Consider the following 18,574-nt stretch of genomic DNA (forward strand, 5'->3'; position numbering starts at 1 on the left):
TGGGTCTAGACCTACGTTTGGATCAATTTTCGTCGAATTCTGAGAATGCTCAAAATTTAGCTGTTGTGCACGGTTTTATTAAAACAAGTTTGTTTCCCTTTTATACTAACCTGTAGTTATTATTACGCTTAGCAAATTTACCACACAAATGCTTGGGTCTAGGCCAACGTCTGGGACAGGTCTTTTCGTATTCTGAAAACGTTCAAAATTTAGCTGTTTTGCACAATTTTTTTTTTTTTTGGTAAAAGTAAGTTTCATTAAGTAAAAATGGTACAGTACAACAACAATGTGGTCCCCAAATGGTTTATCCCTCGACAGGCCAAGGGATTCGCCATAATCGATATAAAGCACGTGTGCTGACTGATCTAGTTAGTGTGATGCTATGGATTCGCTGTCTAATGTCCTCAATGATCAGTAATGCTATGGTGGTAGGCGTCCTCTCGGTGTGATCGAATCGTCTAAGGTTTCTTTCCTTCCAAATGTGGTATACACATGATGCAAGTAGTGCTCTATAAGACATGTTGATGATGTGTTTACCCCTCCATCTCCGTGAAGCCCATGTAATGTCATCTTTCCACTCTCTATTGGGCCACACGAACCGTATTGTTCTTCGAATTTCTGTGAGACATCTTCGACTAAATCTGCATTGGAAGAATAAATGTGCATGTGTCTCTGTCATTCCTTCATTGCATAAGATACATGGGCCAAGGTGAGCAAGCCATTGTTTATCTGTCGTAGCCAGCTTGCCTTGGATGGCAAGCCATAGAATAAATATGTGACGTGCAATTTTAAGTGATCCCGAAAGTAGTGGAGACCAGCCTACTTTCGGTCCTGGTGGGTGGAATAACTGGTAAATAGCCTGTGTTGTTGGTCGACCATTTTCAAATCTCCAAATTATACGGTCTTCCCCTCCAAGAATAGTGGGTACTACATGTGTAATCTCCAAACACTCTAGATCTGTGATAAGCGGCCATTGCCATACTCCTTCATGAATCACCGTGCTGAGTCTGGATGATTCATCTAGTCCAAGTAGCCTCGGTCCTCGTGGGAAAGAGTCACAAAGAGGGCCAAGGTAGTGCCACGGATCATGCCACAAGAAGAAATTCCTCCATCTCCAATCCGGTAGTCCACCATGGTTCGGAGAAACATCCGTAATCGGAGGATTTTCCTCCATCCCCATGAGCCGCCTTGGTCCGTAATCGTCCATATAGAGGTGCATTGTAGGCGTCCCTGGTACAGCCATTCAACCCAGATCGATGTTTTGCACGGTTTTATTAAAGCAAGTTTGTTTTCCTTTTATACTAACTTGTAGTTATTATAACGCTTAGCAAATGTATAACAGAAATGCTTGGGTCTAGATCTATGTTTGGTTCAAGTTTCGTAAAATTTTGAGAACGTTCAAAATTTAGGTGTTCTGCACGGTTTTATTAAAGTAAGTTTGTTTCCCTATTATACTAAGTTGTTCTTATTATTATGCTTAGAAATTTAACACACAAATTCTTGGATCTAGACCTACGTTTGGGTCAAGTTTCGTCGAATTCTGAGAATGCTCAAAATTTAGCTGTTTTGAACGGTTTTATTAAAACAATTTTGTTTCCCTTTTATACTAACTTGTAGTTATTATTATGCTTAGCAAATTTACAACACAAATGCTTTGGTCTAGACCAACGTTTGGGTCAAGTTTCGTCGAATTCTGATACCGTCCAAAATTTAGCTGTTTTGCACGGTTTTATTAAATCAAGTTTGTTTCCCTTTTATATTAACTTGTAGTTATTATTACACTTAGGAAATTTAACACACAAATTCTTGGGTCTAGACCTATGTTTGGATCAAATTTAGTCGAATTCTGACAATGCTCAAAATTTAGCTGTTTTGCACGGTTTTATTAAAACAAGTTTGTTTCCCTTTTATACTAACTTGTAGTTATTATTACGCTTAGAAAATTTACCACAGATATTCTAGGGTCTAGACCTACGATTGGGTCTTTTTATCGTCGAATTTTGAGAACGTTCAAAAATTAGCTGTTTTGGACGGTTTTATTGAAACAAGTTTTTCTCCTTTTTATACTAACTTGTAGTTATTATTACGCTTGGCAATTTTCCAATAAAAATGCTTGGGTCTAGACCTGGGATTGGGTCAAGTTTCGTTGAATTCTGAGAACGTTCAAATATTAGCTGTTTTGCACGACATTATTAAAACAAGTTTGTTTCCCTTTTACGCTAACTTGTTGTTATTATTACGCTTAGCAAATTTACCACACAAATGTTTGGGTCTAGTCCAACGTTTGAGACAGGTTTCGTCGAATTCTAAGAACGTTCAAAATTTAGCTGTTTTGCACGGCTTTATTAAAGCAAGTTTGTTTCTCTATTATACTAACTTGTAGGTATTATTACGCTTAGAAATTTTACCACATATATTCTTGGGTCTAGACCTACGATTGGGTAAAGTTTCGTCGAATCCTGAGAACGTTTCAAAAGTTAGCTATTTTGCACGGTTTTATTAAAACAAGTTTGTTTCCCTTTTATACTAACTTGTACTTATTATTACGATTAGCAAATGTATAACACAAACGCTTGGGTCTCGATCTATGTTTGGGTCAAGTTTCGTAAAATTTTGAGAACGTTCAAAATTTAGCTGTTCTGCACGGTTTATTAAAGCAATTTTGTTTCCCTTTTATACTAACTTGTAATTATTATTACGCTTAGAAATTTAACACACAAATTCTTGGATCTAGACCTACGTTTGGGTCAAGTTCTGTCGAATTGTGAGAATGCTCAAAATTTAGCTGTTTTGCACGGTTTTATTAAAACAAGTTTGTTTCGCTTTTATACTAACTTTGAGTCATTATTACGCTTAGCAAATTACAACATAGATGTTTGGGTCTAAACCAACGTTTGGGTCAAGTTTCGTCGAATTCTGAGACCGTTCAAAATTTAGCTGGTTTGCACGGGTTTATTAAAACAAGTTTGTTTTCCTTTTATACTAACTTGTAGTTATTATTACGATTAGCAAATTTACAACACAAATGCTTGGGTCTAGACTTGCGACTGGGTCAAGTTTCATCGAATTCTGAGAACGTTCATAAGTTAGTTGTTTTACACGGTTTTATTAAAACAAGTTTGTTTCCCATTTATATTAACTTGTAGTTATTATTACATTTAGGAAATTTAACACACAAATTCTTGGGTCTAGACCTACGTTTGGATCAATTTTCGTCGAATTCTGAGAATGCTCAAAATTTAGCTGTTGTGCACGGTTTTATTAAAACAAGTTTGTTTCCCTTTTATACTAACCTGTAGTTATTATTACGCTTAGCAAATTTACCACACAAATGCTTGGGTCTAGACCAACGTTTGGGACAGGTTTTTTCATATTCTGAAAACGTTCAAAATTTAGCTGTTTTGCACAGTTTTTTTTTTTTTGGTAAAAGTAAGTTTCATTAAGTGAAAATGGTACAGTACAACAACAATGTGGTCCCCAAATGGTTTATCCCTCGACAGGCCAAGGGATTCGCCATAATCGATATAAAGCACGTGTGCTGACTGATCTAGTTAGTGTGATGGTATGGATTCGCTGTCTAATGTCCTCAATGATCAGTAATGCTATGGTGGTAGGAGTCCTCTCGGTGTGATCGAATCGTCTAAGGTTTCTTTCCTTCCAAATGTGGTATACACATGATGCAAGTAGTGCTCTATAAGACATGTTGATGATGTGTTTACCCCTCCATCTCCGTGAAGCCCATGTAATGTCATCTTTCCACTCTCTATTGGGCCACACGAACCGTATTGTTCTTCGAATTTCTGTGAGACATCTTCGACTAAATCTGCATTGGAAGAATAAATGTGCATGTGTCTCTGTCATTCCTTCATTGCATAAGATACATGGGCCAAGGTGAGCAAGCCATTGTTTATCTGTCGTAGCCAGCTTGCCTTGGATGGCAAGCCATAGAATAAATATGTGACGTGCGATTTTAAGTGATCCCAAAAGTAGTGGAGACCAGCCTACTTTCGGTCCTGGTGGGTGGAATAACTGGTAAATAGCCTGTGTTGTTGGTCGACCATTTTCAAATCTCCAAATTATACGGTCTTCCCCTCCAAGAATAGTGGGTACTACATGTGTAATCTCCAAACACTCTAGATCTGTGATAAGCGGCCATTGCCATACTCCTTCATGAATCACCGTGCTGAGTCTGGATGATTCATCTAGTCCAAGTAGCCTCGGTCCTCGTGGGAAAGAGTCACAAAGAGGGCCAAGGTGGTGCCACGGATCATGCCACAAGAAGAAATTCCTCCATCTCCAATCCGGTAGTCCACCATGGTTCGGAGAAACATCCGTAATCGGAGGATTTTCCTCCATCCCCATGAGCCGCCTTGGTCCGTAATCGTCCATATAGAGGTGCATTGTAGGCGTCCCTGGTACAGCCATTCAACCCAGATCGATGTTTTGCACGGTTTTATTAAAGCAAGTTTGTTTTCCTTTTATACTAACTTGTAGTTATTATAACGCTTAGCAAATGTATAACAGAAATGCTTGGGTCTAGATCTATGTTTGGTTCAAGTTTCGTAAAATTTTGAGTACGTTCAAAATTTAGCTGTTCTGCACGGTTTTATTAAAGTAAGTTTGTTTCCCTATTATACTAAGTTGTTCTTATTATTATGCTTAGAAATTTAACACACAAATTCTTGGATCTAGACCTACGTTTGGGTCAAGTTTCGTCGAATTCTGAGAATGCTCAAAATTTAGCTGTTTTGAACGGTTTTATTAAAACAATTTTGTTTCCCTTTTATACTAACTTGTAGTTATTATTATGCTTAGCAAATTTACAACACAAATGCTTTGGTCTAGACCAACGTTTGGGTCAAGTTTCGTCGAATTCTGATACCGTCCAAAATTTAGCTGTTTTGCACGGTTTTATTAAATCAAGTTTGTTTCCCTTTTATATTAACTTGTAGTTATTATTACACTTAGGAAATTTAACACACAAATTCTTGGGTCTAGACCTATGTTTGGATCAAATTTAGTCGAATTCTGAAAATGCTCAAAATTTAGCTGTTTTGCACGGTTTTATTAAAACAAGTTTGTTTTCCTTTTATACTAACTTGTAGTTATTATTACGCTTAGAAAATTTACCACAGATATTCTAGGGTCTAGACCTACGATTGGGTCTTTTTATCGTCGAATTTTGAGAACGTTCAAAAATTAGCTGTTTTGGATGGTTTTATTGAAACAAGTTTTTTTCCTTTTTATACTAACTTGTAGTTATTATTACGCTTGGCAATTTTTCAATAAAAATGCTTGGGTCTAGACCTGGGATTGGGTCAAGTTTCGTTGAATTCTGAGAACGTTCAAATATTAGCTGTTTTGCACGACATTATTAAAACAAGTTTGTTTCCCTTTTACGCTAACTTGTTGTTATTATTACGCTTAGCAAATTTACCACACAAATGCTTGGGTCTAGTCCAACGTTTGAGACAGGTTTCGTCGAATTCTAAGAACGTTCAAAATTTAGCTGTTTTGCACGGCTTTATTAAAGCAAGTTTGTTTCTCTTTTATACTAACTTGTAGGTATTATTACGCTTAGAAATTTTACCACATATATTCTTGGGTCTGGACCTACGATTGGGTAAAGTTTCGTCGAATCCTGAGAACGTTTCATAAGTTAGCTATTTTGCACGGTTTTATTAAAACAAGTTTGTTTCCCTTTTATACTGACTTGTACTTATTATTACGATTAGCAAATGTATAACACAAACGCTTGGGTCTCGATCTATGTTTGGGTCAAGTTTCGTAAAATTTTGAGAACGTTCAAAATTTAGCTGTTCTGCACGGTTTATTAAAGCAATTTTGTTTCCCTTTTATACTAACTTGTAATTATTATTACGCTTAGAAATTTAACACACAAATTCTTGGATCTAGACCTACGTTTGGATCAAGTTCTGTCGAATTGTGAGAATGCTCAAAATTTAGCTATTTTGCACGGTTTTATTAAAACAAGTTTGTTTCCCTTTTATACTAACTTTGAGTCATTATTACGCTTAGCAAATTACAACATAGATGTTTGGGTCTAGACCAACGTTTGGGTCAAGTTTCGTCGAATTCTGAGACCGTTCAAAATTTAGCTGGTTTGCACGGGTTTATTAAAACAAGTTTGTTTTCCTTTTATACTAACTTGTAGTTATTATTACGATTAGCAAATTTACAACACAAATGCTTGGGTCTAGACTTGCGACTGGGTCAAGTTTCATCGAATTCTGAGAACGTTCATAAGTTAGTTGTTTTACACGGTTTTATTAAAACAAGTTTGTTTCCCATTTATATTAACTTGTAGTTATTATTACATTTAGGAAATTTAACACACAAATTCTTGGGTCTAGACCTACGTTTGGATCAATTTTCGTCGAATTCTGAGAATGCTCAAAATTTAGCTGTTGTGCACGGTTTTATTAAAACAAGTTTGTTTCCCTTTTATACTAACCTGTAGTTATTATTACGCTTAGCAAATTTACCACACAAATGCTTGGGTCTAGACCAACGTTTGGGACAGGTTTTTTCGTATTCTGAAAACGTTCAAAATTTAGCTGTTTTGCACAGTTTTTTTTTTTTGGTAAAAGTAAGTTTCATTAAGTGAAAATGGTACAGTACAACAACAATGTGGTCCCCAAATGGTTTATCCCTCGACAGGCCAAGGGATTCGCCATAATCGATATAAAGCACGTGTGCTGACTGATCTAGTTAGTGTGATGGTATGGATTCGCTGTCTAATGTCCTCAATGATCAGTAATGCTATGGTGGTAGGAGTCCTCTCGGTGTGATCGAATCGTCTAAGGTTTCTTTCCTTCCAAATGTGGTATACACATGATGCAAGTGGTGCTCTATAAGATATGTTGATGATGTGTTTACCCCTCCATCTCCGTGAAGCCCATGTAATGTCATCTTTCCACTCTCTATTGGGCCACACGAACCGTATTGTTCTTCGAATTTCTGTGAGACATCTTCGACTAAATCTGCATTGGAAGAATAAATGTGCATGTGTCTCTGTCATTCCTTCATTGCATAAGATACATGGGCCAAGGTGAGCAAGCCATTGTTTATCTGTCGTAGCCAGCTTGCCTTGGATGGCAAGCCATAGAATAAATATGTGACGTGCGATTTTAAGTGATCCCGAAAGTAGTGGAGACCAGCCTACTTTCGGTCCTGGTGGGTGGAATAACTGGTAAATAGCCTGTGTTGTTGGTCGACCATTTTCAAATCTCCAAATTATACGGTCTTCCCCTCCAAGAATAGTGGGTACTACATGTGTAATCTCCAAACACTCTAGATCTGTGATAAGCGGCCATTGCCATACTCCTTCATGAATCACCGTGCTGAGTCTGGATGATTCATCTAGTCCAAGTAGCCTCGGTCCTCGTGGGAAAGAGTCACAAAGAGGGCCAAGGTGGTGCCACGGATCATGCCACAAGAAGAAATTCCTCCATCTCCAATCCGGTAGTCCACCATGGTTCGGAGAAACATCCGTAATCGGAGGATTTTCCTCCATCCCCATGAGCCGCCTTGGTCCGTAATCGTCCATGTAGAGGTGCATTGTAGGCGTCCCTGGTACAGCCATTCAACCCAGATCGATGTTTTGCACGGTTTTATTAAAGCAAGTTTGTTTTCCTTTTATACTAACTTGTAGTTATTATAACGCTTAGCAAATGTATAACAGAAATGCTTGGGTCTAGATCTATGTTTGGTTCAAGTTTCGTAAAATTTTGAGAACGTTCAAAATTTAGCTGTTCTGCACGGTTTTATTAAAGTAAGTTTGTTTCCCTATTATACTAAGTTGTTCTTATTATTATGCTTAGAAATTTAACACACAAATTCTTGGATCTAGACCTACGTTTGGGTCAAGTTTCGTCGAATTCTGATAATGCTCAAAATTTAGCTGTTTTGAACGGTTTTATTAAAACAATTTTGTTTCCCTTTTATACTAACTTGTAGTTATTATTATGCTTAGCAAATTTACAACACAAATGCTTTAGTCTAGACCAACGTTTGGGTCAAGTTTCGTCGAATTCTGATACCGTCCAAAATTTAGCTGTTTTGCACGGTTTTATTAAATCAAGTTTGTTTCCCTTTTATATTAACTTGTAGTTATTATTACACTTAGGAAATTTAACACACAAATTCTTGGGTCTAGACCTATGTTTGGATCAAATTTAGTCGAATTCTGAAAATGCTCAAAATTTAGCTGTTTTGCACGGTTTTATTAAAACAAGTTTGTTTCCCTTTTATACTAACTTGTAGTTATTATTACGCTTAGAAAATTTACCACAGATATTCTAGGGTCTAGACCTACGATTAGGTCTTTTTATCGTCGAATTTTGAGAACGTTCAAAAATTAGCTGTTTTGGACGGTTTTATTGAAACAAGTTTTTTTCCTTTTTATACTAACTTGAAGTTATTATTACGCTTGGCAATTTTCCAATAAAAATGCTTGGGTCTAGACCTGGGATTGGGTCAAGTTTTGTTGAATTCTGAGAACGTTCAAATATTAGCTGTTTTGCACGACATTATTAAAACAAGTTTGTTTCCCTTTTACGCTAACTTGTTGTTATTATTACGCTTAGCAAATTTACCACACAAATGCTTGGGTCTAGTCCAACGTTTGAGACAGGTTTCGTCGAATTCTAAGAACGTTCAAAATTTAGCTGTTTTGCACGGCTTTATTAAAGCAAGTTTGTTTCTCTTTTATACTAACTTGTAGGTATTATTACGCTTAGAAATTTTACCACATATATTCTTGGGTCTAGACCTACGATTGGGTAAAGTTTCGTCGAATCCTGAGAACGTTTCAAAAGTTAGCTGTTTTGCACGGTTTTATTAAAACAAGTTTGTTTCCCTTTTATACTAACTTGTAGTTATTATTACGATTAGCAAATGTATAACACAAACGCTTGGGTCTCGATCTATGTTTGGGTCATGTTTCGTAAAATTTTGAGAACGTTCAAAATTTAGCTGTTCTGCACGGTTTATTAAAGCAATTTTGTTTCCCTTTTATACTAACTTGTAATTATTATTACGCTTAGAAATTTAACACACAAATTCTTGGATCTAGACCTACGTTTGGGTCAAGTTCTGTCGAATTGTGAGAATGCTCAAAATTTAGCTGTTTTGCACGGTTTTATTTAAACAAGTTTGTTTCCCTTTTATACTAACTTTGAGTCATTATTACGCTTAGCAAATTACAACATAGATGTTTGGGTCTAGACCAACGTTTGGGTCAAGTTTCGTCGAATTCTGAGACCGTTCAAAATTTAGCTGGTTTGCACGGGTTTATTAAAACAAGTTTATTTTCCTTTTATACTAACTTGTAGTTATTATTACGATTAGCAAATTTACAACACAAATGCTTGGGTCTAGACTTGCGACTGGGTCAAGTTTCATCGAATTCTGAGAACGTTCATAAGTTAGCTGTTTTACACGGTTTTATTAAAACAAGTTTGTTTCCCTTTTATATTAACTTGTAGTTATTATTACATTTAGGAAATTTAACACACAAATTCTTGGGTCTAGACCTACTTTGGATCAATTTTCGTCGAATTCTGAGAATGCTCAAAATTTAGCTGTTGTGCACGGTTTTATTAAAACAAGTTTGTTTCCCTTTTATACTAACCTGTAGTTATTATTACGCTTAGCAAATTTACCACACAAATGCTTGGGTCTAGACCAACGTTTGGGACAGGTTTTTTCGAATTCTGAAAACGTTCAAAATTTAGCTGTTTTGCACAGTTTTTTTTTTTTTTTGGTAAAAGTAAGTTTCATTAAGTAAAAATGGTACAGTACAACAACAATGTGGTCCCCAAATGGTTTATCCCTCGACAGGCCAAGGGATTCGCCATAATCGATATAAAGCACGTGTGCTGACTGATCTAATTAGTGTGATGCTATGGATTCGCTGTCTAATGTCCTCAATGATCAGTAATGCTATGGTGGTAGGCGTCCTCTCGGTGTGATCGAATCGTCTAAGGTTTCTTTCCTTCCAAATGTGGTATACACATGATGCAAGTAGTGCTCTATAAGACATGTTGATGATGTGTTTACCCCTCCATCTCCGTGAAACCCATGTAATGTCATCTTTCCACTCTCTATTGGGCCACACGAACTGTATTGTTCTTCGAATTTCTGTGAGACATCTTCGACTAAATCTGCATTGGAAGAATAAATGTGCATGTGTCTCTGTCATTCCTTCATTGCATAAGATACATGGGCCAAGGTGAGCAAGCCATTGTTTATCTGTCGTAGCCAGCTTGCCTTGGATGGCAAGCCATAGAATAAATATGTGACGTGCGATTTTAAGTGATCCCGAAAGTAGTGGAGACCAGCCTACTTTCGGTCCTGGTGGGTGGAATAACTGGTAAATAGCCTGTGTTGTTGGTCGACCATTTTCAAATCTCCAAATTATACGGTCTTCCCCTCCAAGAATAGTGGGTACTACATGTGTAATCTCCAAACACTCTAGATCTGTGATAAGCGGCCATTGCCATACTCCTTCATGAATCACCGTGCTGAGTCTGGATGATTCATCTAGTCCAAGTAGCCTCGATTCTCATGGGAAAGAGTCACAAAGAGGGCCAAGGTGGTGCCACGGATCATGCCACAAGAAGAAATTCCTCCATCTCCAATCCGGTAGTCCACCATGGTTCGGAGAAACATCCGTAATCGGAGGATTTACCTCCATCCCCATGAGCCGCCTTGGTCCGTAATCGTCCATATAGAGGTGCATTGTAGGCGTCCCTGGTACAGCCATTCAACCCAGATCGATGTTTTGCACGGTTTTATTAAAGCAAGTTTGTTTTCCTTTTATACTAACTTGTAGTTATTATAACGCTTAGCAAATGTATAACAGAAATGCTTAGGTCTAGATCTATGTTTGGTTCAAGTTTCGTAAAATTTTGAGAACGTTCAAAATTTAGCTGTTCTGCACGGTTTTATTAAAGTAAGTTTGTTTCCCTATTATACTAAGTTGTTGTTATTATTATGCTTAGAAATTTAACACACAAATTCTTAGATCTAGACCTACGTTTGGGTCAAGTTTCGTCGAATTCTGAGAATGCTCAAAATTTAGCTGTTTTGAACGGTTTTATTAAAACAATTTTGTTTCCCTTTTATACTAACTTGTAGTTATTATTATGCTTAGCAAATTTACAACACAAATGCTTTAGTCTAGACCAACGTTTGGGTCACGTTTCTTCGAATTCTGATACCGTCCCAAATTTAGCTGTTTTGCACGGTTTTATTAAATCAAGTTTGTTTTCCCTTTTATATTAACTTGTAGTTATTATTACACTTAGGAAATTTAACACACAAATTCTTGGGTCTAGACCTATGTTTGGATCAAATTTAGTCGAATTCTGAGAATGCTCAAAATTTAGCTGTTTTGCACGATTTTATTAAAACAAGTTTGTTTCGCTTTTATACTAACTTGTAGTTATTATTACGCTTAGAAAATTTACCACAGATATTCTAGGGTCTAGACCTACGATTGGGTCTTTTTATCGTCGAATTTTGAGAACGTTCAAAAATTAGCTGTTTTGGACGGTTTTATTGAAACAAGTTTTTTTCCTTTTTATACTAACTTGTAGTTATTATTACGCTTGGCAATTTTCCAATAAAAATGCTTGGGTCTAGACCTGGGATTGGGTCAAGTTTCGTTGAATTCTGAGAACGTTCAAATATTAGCTGTTTTGCACGACATTATTAAAACAAGTTTGTTTCCCTTTTACACTAACTTGTTGTTATTATTACGCTTAGCAAATTTACCACACAAAATGCTTGGGTCTAGTCCAACGTTTGAGACAGGTTTCGTCGAATTCTAAGAACGTTCAAAATTTAGCTGTTTTGCACGGCTTTATTAAAGCAAGTTTGTTTCTCTTTTATACTAACTTGTAGGTATTATTACGCTTAGAAATTTTACCACATATATTCTTGGGTCTAGACCTACGATTGGGTAAAGTTTCGTCGAATCCTGAGAACGTTTCAAAAGTTAGCTGTTTTGCACGGTTTTATTAAAACAACTTTGTTTCCCTTTTATACTAACTTGTAGTTATTATTACGATTAGCAAATGTATAACACAAACGCTTGGGTCTCGATCTATGTTTGGGTCAAGTTTCGTAAAATTTTGAGAACGTTCAAAATTTAGCTGTTCTGCACGGTTTATTAAAGCAATTTTGTTTCCCTTTTATACTAACTTGTAATTATTATTACGCTTAGAAATTTAACACACAAATTCTTGGATCTAGACCTACGTTTGGGTCAAGTTCTGTCGAATTGTGAGAATGCTCAAAATTTAGCTGTTTTGCACGGTTTTATTAAAACAAGTTTGTTTCCCTTTTATACTAACTTTGAGTCATTATTACGCTTAGCAAATTACAACATAGATGTTTGGGTCTAGACCAACGTTTGGGTCAAGTTTCGTCGAATTCTGAGACCGTTCAAAATTTAGCTGGTTTGCACGGGTTTATTAAAACAAGTTTGTTTTCCTTTTATACTAACTTGTAGTTATTATTACGATTAGCAAATTTACAACACAAATGCTTGGGTCTAGACTTGCGACTGGGTCAAGTTTCATCGAATTCTGAGAACGTTCATTAGTTAGCTGTTTTACACGGTTTTATTAAAACAAGTTTGTTTCCCTTTTATATTAACTTGTAGTTATTATTACATTTAGGAAATTTAACACACAAATTCTTGGGTCTAGACCTACTTTGGATCAATTTTCGTCGAATTCTGAGAATGCTCAAAATTTAGCTGTTGTGCACGGTTTTATTAAAACAAGTTTGTTTCCCTTTTATACTAACCTGTAGTTATTATTACGCTTAGCAAATTTACCACACAAATGCTTGGGTCTAGACCAACGTTTGGGACAGGTTTTTTCGAATTCTGAAAACGTTCAAAATTTAGCTGTTTTGCACATTTTTTTTTTTTTTTGGTAAAAGTAAGTTTCATTAAGTAAAAATGGTACAGTACAACAACAATGTGGTCCCCAAATGGTTTATCCCTCGACAGGCCAAGGGATTCGTCATAATCGATATAAAGCACGTGTGCTGACTGATCTAGTTAGTGTGATGCTATGGATTCGCTGTCTAATGTCCTCAATGATCAGTAATGCTATGGTGGTAGGCGTCCTCTCGGTGTGATCGAATCGTCTAAGGTTTCTTTCCTTCCAAATGTGGTATACACATGATGCAAGTAGTGCTCTATAAGACATGTTGATGATGTGTTTACCCCTCCATCTCCGTGAAGCCCATGTAATGTCATCTTTCCACTCTCTATTGGGCCACACGAACTGTATTGTTCTTCGAATTTCTGTGAGACATCTTCGACTAAATCTGCATTGGAAGAATAAATGTGCATGTGTCTCTGTCATTCCTTCATTGCATAAGATACATGGGCCAAGGTGAGCAAGCCATTGTTTATCTGTCGTAGCCAGCTTGCCTTGGATGGCAAGCCATAGAATAAATATGTGACGTGCGATTTTAAGTGATCCCGAAAGTAGTGGAGACCAGCCTACTTTCGGTCCTGGTGGGTGGAATAACTGGTAAATAGCCTGTGTTGTTGGTCGACCATTTTCAAATCTCCAAATTATACGGTCTTCCCCTCCAAGAATAGTGGGTACTACATGTGTAATCTCCAAACACTCTAGATCTGTGATAAGCGGCCATTGCCATACTCCTTCATGAATCACCGTGCTGAGTCTGGATGATTCATCTAGTCCAAGTAGCCTCGGTCCTCGTGGGAAAGAGTCACAAAGAGGGCCAAGGTGGTGCCACGGATCATGCCACAAGAAGAAATTCCTCCATCTCCAATCCGGTAGTCCACCATGGTTCGGAGAAACATCCGTAATCGGAGGATTTTCCTCCATCCCCATGAGCCGCCTTGGTCCGTAATCGTCCATATAGAGGTGCATTGTAGGCGTCCCTGGTACAGCCATTCAACCCAGATCGATGTTTTGCACGGTTTTATTAAAGCAAGTTTGTTTTCCTTTTATACTAACTTGTAGTTATTATAACGCTTAGCAAATGTATAACAGAAATGCTTGGGTCTAGATCTATGTTTGGTTCAAGTTTCGTAAAATTTTGAGAACGTTCAAAATTTAGCTGTTCTGCACGGTTTTATTAAAGTAAGTTTGTTTCCCTATTATACTAATTGTTCTTATTATTATGCTTAGAAATTTAACACACAAATTCTTAGATCTAGACCTACGTTTGGGTCAAGTTTCGTCGAATTCTGAGAATGCTCAAAATTTAGCTGTTTTGAACGGTTTTATTAAAACAATTTTGTTTCCCTTTTATACTAACTTGTAGTTATTATTATGCTTAGCAAATTTACAACACAAATGCTTTAGTCTAGACCAACGTTTGGGTCACGTTTCTTCGAATTCTGATACCGTCCCAAATTTAGCTGTTTTGCACGGTTTTATTAAATCAAGTTTGTTTTCCCTTTTATATTAACTTGTAGTTATTATTACACTTAGGAAATTTAACACACAAATTCTTGGGCCTAGACCTATGTTTGGATCAAATTTAGTCGAATTCTGAGAATGCTCAAAATTTAGCTGTTTTGCACGGTTTTATTAAAACAAGTTTGTTTCCCTTTTATACTAACTTGTAGTTATTATTACGCTTAGAAAATTTACCACAGATATTCTAGGGTCTAGACCTACGATTGGGTCTTTTTATCGTCGAATTTTGAGAACGTTCAAAAATTAGCTGTTTTGGACGGTTTTATTGAAACAAGTTTTTTTCCTTTTTATACTAACTTGTAGTTATTATTACGCTTGGCAATTTTCCAATAAAAATGCTTGGGTCTAGACCTGGGATTGGGTCAAGTTTCGTTGAATTCTGAGAACGTTCAAATATTAGCTGTTTTGCACGACATTATTAAAACAAGTTTGTTTCCCTTTTACACTAACTTGTTGTTATTATTACGCTTAGCAAATTTACCACACAAAATGCTTGGGTCTAGTCCAACGTTTGAGACAGGTTTCGTCGAATTCTAAGAACGTTCAAAATTTAGCTGTTTTGCACGGCTTTATTAAAGCAAGTTTGTTTCTCTTTTATACTAACTTGTAGGTATTATTACGCTTAGAAATTTTACCACATATATTCTTGGGTCTAGACCTACGATTGGGTAAAGTTTCGTCGAATCCTGAGAACGTTTCAAAAGTTAGCTGTTTTGCACGGTTTTATTAAAACAACTTTGTTTCCCTTTTATACTAACTTGTAGTTATTATTACGATTAGCAAATGTATAACACAAACGCTTGGGTCTCGATCTATGTTTGGGTCAAGTTTCGTAAAATTTTGAGAACGTTCAAAATTTAGCTGTTCTGCACGGTTTATTAAAGCAATTTTGTTTCCCTTTTATACTAACTTGTAATTATTATTACGCTTAGAAATTTAACACACAAATTCTTGGATCTAGACCTACGTTTGGGTCAAGTTCTGTCGAATTGTGAGAATGCTCAAAATTTAGCTGTTTTGCACGGTTTTATTAAAACAAGTTTGTTTCCCTTTTATACTAACTTTGAGTCATTATTACGCTTAGCAAATTACAACATAGATGTTTGGGTCTAGACCAACGTTTGGGTCAAGTTTCGTCGAATTCTGAGACCGTTCAAAATTTAGCTGGTTTGCACGGGTTTATTAAAACAAGTTTGTTTTCCTTTTATACTAACTTGTAGTTATTATTACGATTAGCAAATTTACAACACAAATGCTTGGGTCTAGACTTGCGACTGGGTCAAGTTTCATCGAATTCTGAGAACGTTCATAAGTTAGCTGTTTTACACGGTTTTATTAAAACAAGTTTGTTTCCCATTTATATTAACTTGTAGTTATTATTACATTTAGGAAATTTAACACACAAATTCTTGGGTCTAGACCTACTTTGGATCAATTTTCGTCGAATTCTGAGAATGCTCAAAATTTAGCTGTTGTGCACGGTTTTATTAAAACAAGTTTGTTTCCCTTTTATACTAACCTGTAGTTATTATTACGCTTAGCAAATTTACCACACAAATGCTTGGGTCTAGACCAACGTTTGGGACAGGTTTTTTCGAATTCTGAAAACGTTCAAAATTTAGCTGTTTTGCACAGTTTTTTTTTTTTTTTTGGTAAAAGTAAGTTTCATTAAGTAAAAATGGTACAGTACAACAACAATGTGGTCCCCAAATGGTTTATCCCTCGACAGGCCAAGGGATTCGCCATAATCGATATAAAGCACGTGTGCTGACTGATCTAGTTAGTGTGATGCTATGGATTCGCTGTCTAATGTCCTCAATGATCAGTAATGCTATGGTGGTAGGCGTCCTCTCGGTGTGATCGAATCGTCTAAGGTTTCTTTCCTTCCAAATGTGGTATACACATGATGCAAGTAGTGCTCTATAAGACATGTTGATGATGTGTTTACCCCTCCATCTCCGTGAAGCCCATGTAATGTCATCTTTCCACTCTCTATTGGGCCACACGAACTGTATTGTTCTTCGAATTTCTGTGAGACATCTTCGACTAAATCTGCATTGGAAGAATAAATGTGCATGTGTCTCTGTCATTCCTTCATTGCATAAGATACATGGGCCAAGGTGAGCAAGCCATTGTTTATCTGTCGTAGCCAGCTTGCCTTGGATGGCAAGCCATAGAATAAATATGTGACGTGCGATTTTAAGTGATCCCGAAAGTAGTGGAGACCAGCCTACTTTCGGTCCTGGTGGGTGGAATAACTGGTAAATAGCCTGTGTTGTTGGTCGACCATTTTCAAATCTCCAAATTATACGGTCTTCCCCTCCAAGAATAGTGGGTACTACATGTGTAATCTCCAAACACTCTAGATCTGTGATAAGCGGCCATTGCCATACTCCTTCATGAATCACCGTGCTGAGTCTGGATGATTCATCTAGTCCAAGTAGCCTCGGTCCTCATGGGAAAGAGTCACAAAGAGGGCCAAGGTGGTGCCACGGATCATGCCACAAGAAGAAATTCCTCCATCTCCAATCCGGTAGTCCACCATGGTTCGGAGAAACATCCGTAATCGGAGGATTTTCCTCCATCCCCATGAGCCACCTTGGTCTGTAATCGTCCATATAGAGGTGCATTGTAGGCGTCCCTGGTACAGCCATTCAACCCAGATCGATGTTTTGCACGGTTTTATTAAAGCAAGTTTGTTTTCCTTTTATACTAACTTGTAGTTATTATAACGCTTAGCAAATGTATAACAGAAATGCTTGGGTCTAGATCTATGTTTGGTTCAAGTTTCGTAAAATTTTGAGAACGTTCAAAATTTAGCTGTTCTGCACGGTTTTATTAAAGTAAGTTTGTTTCCCTATTATACTAAGTTGTTCTTATTATTATGCTTAGAAATTTAACACACAAATTCTTAGATCTAGACCTACGTTTGGGTCAAGTTTCGTCGAATTCTGAGAATGCTCAAAATTTAGCTGTTTTGAACGGTTTTATTAAAACAATTTTGTTTCCCTTTTATACTAACTTGTAGTTATTATTATGCTTAGCAAATTTACAACACAAATGCTTTAGTCTAGACCAACGTTTGGGTCAAGTTTCTTCGAATTCTGATACCGTCCCAAATTTAGCTGTTTTGCACGGTTTTATTAAATCAAGTTTGTTTTCCCTTTTATATTAACTTGTAGTTATTACTACACTTAGGAAATTTAACACACAAATTCTTGGGTCTAGACCTATGTTTGGATCAAATTTAGTCGAATTCTGAGAATGCTCAAAATTTAGCTGTTTTGCACGGTTTTATTAAAACAAGTTTGTTTCCCTTTTATACTAACTTGTAGTTATTATTACGCTTAGAAAATTTACCACAGATATTCTAGGGTCTAGACCTACGATTGGGTCTTTTTATCGTCGAATTTTGAGAACGTTCAAAAATTAGCTGTTTTGGACGGTTTTATTGAAACAAGTTTTTTTCCTTTTTATACTAACTTGTAGTTATTATTACGCTTGGCAATTTTCCAATAAAAATGCTTGGGTCTAGACCTGGGATTGGGTTAAGTTTCGTTGAATTCTGAGAACGTTCAAATATTAGCTGTTTTGCACGACATTATTAAAACAAGTTTGTTTCCCTTTTACACTAACTTGTTGTTATTATTACGCTTAGCAAATTTACCACACAAAATGGTTGGGTCTAGTCCAACGTTTGAGACAGGTTTCGTCGAATTCTAAGAACGTTCAAAATTTAGCTGTTTTGCACGGCTTTATTAAAGCAAGTTTGTTTCTCTTTTATACTAACTTGTAGGTATTATTACGCTTAGAAATTTTACCACATATATTCTTGGGTCTAGACCTACGATTGGGTAAAGTTTCGTCGAATCCTGAGAACGTTTCAAAAGTTAGCTGTTTTGCACGGTTTTATTAAAACAACTTTGTTTCCCTTTTATACTAACTTGTAGTTATTATTACGATTAGCAAATGTATAACACAAACGCTTGGGTCTCGATCTATGTTTGGGTCAAGTTTCGTAAAATTTTGAGAACGTTCAAAATTTAGCTGTTCTGCACGGTTTATTAAAG

Source organism: Sesamum indicum, linkage group LG8, assembly GCF_026168435.1.
Source record: "Sesamum indicum cultivar Baizhima isolate 11 linkage group LG8, ASM2616843v1, whole genome shotgun sequence".
Lineage (NCBI taxonomy): Eukaryota > Viridiplantae > Streptophyta > Magnoliopsida > Lamiales > Pedaliaceae > Sesamum > Sesamum indicum.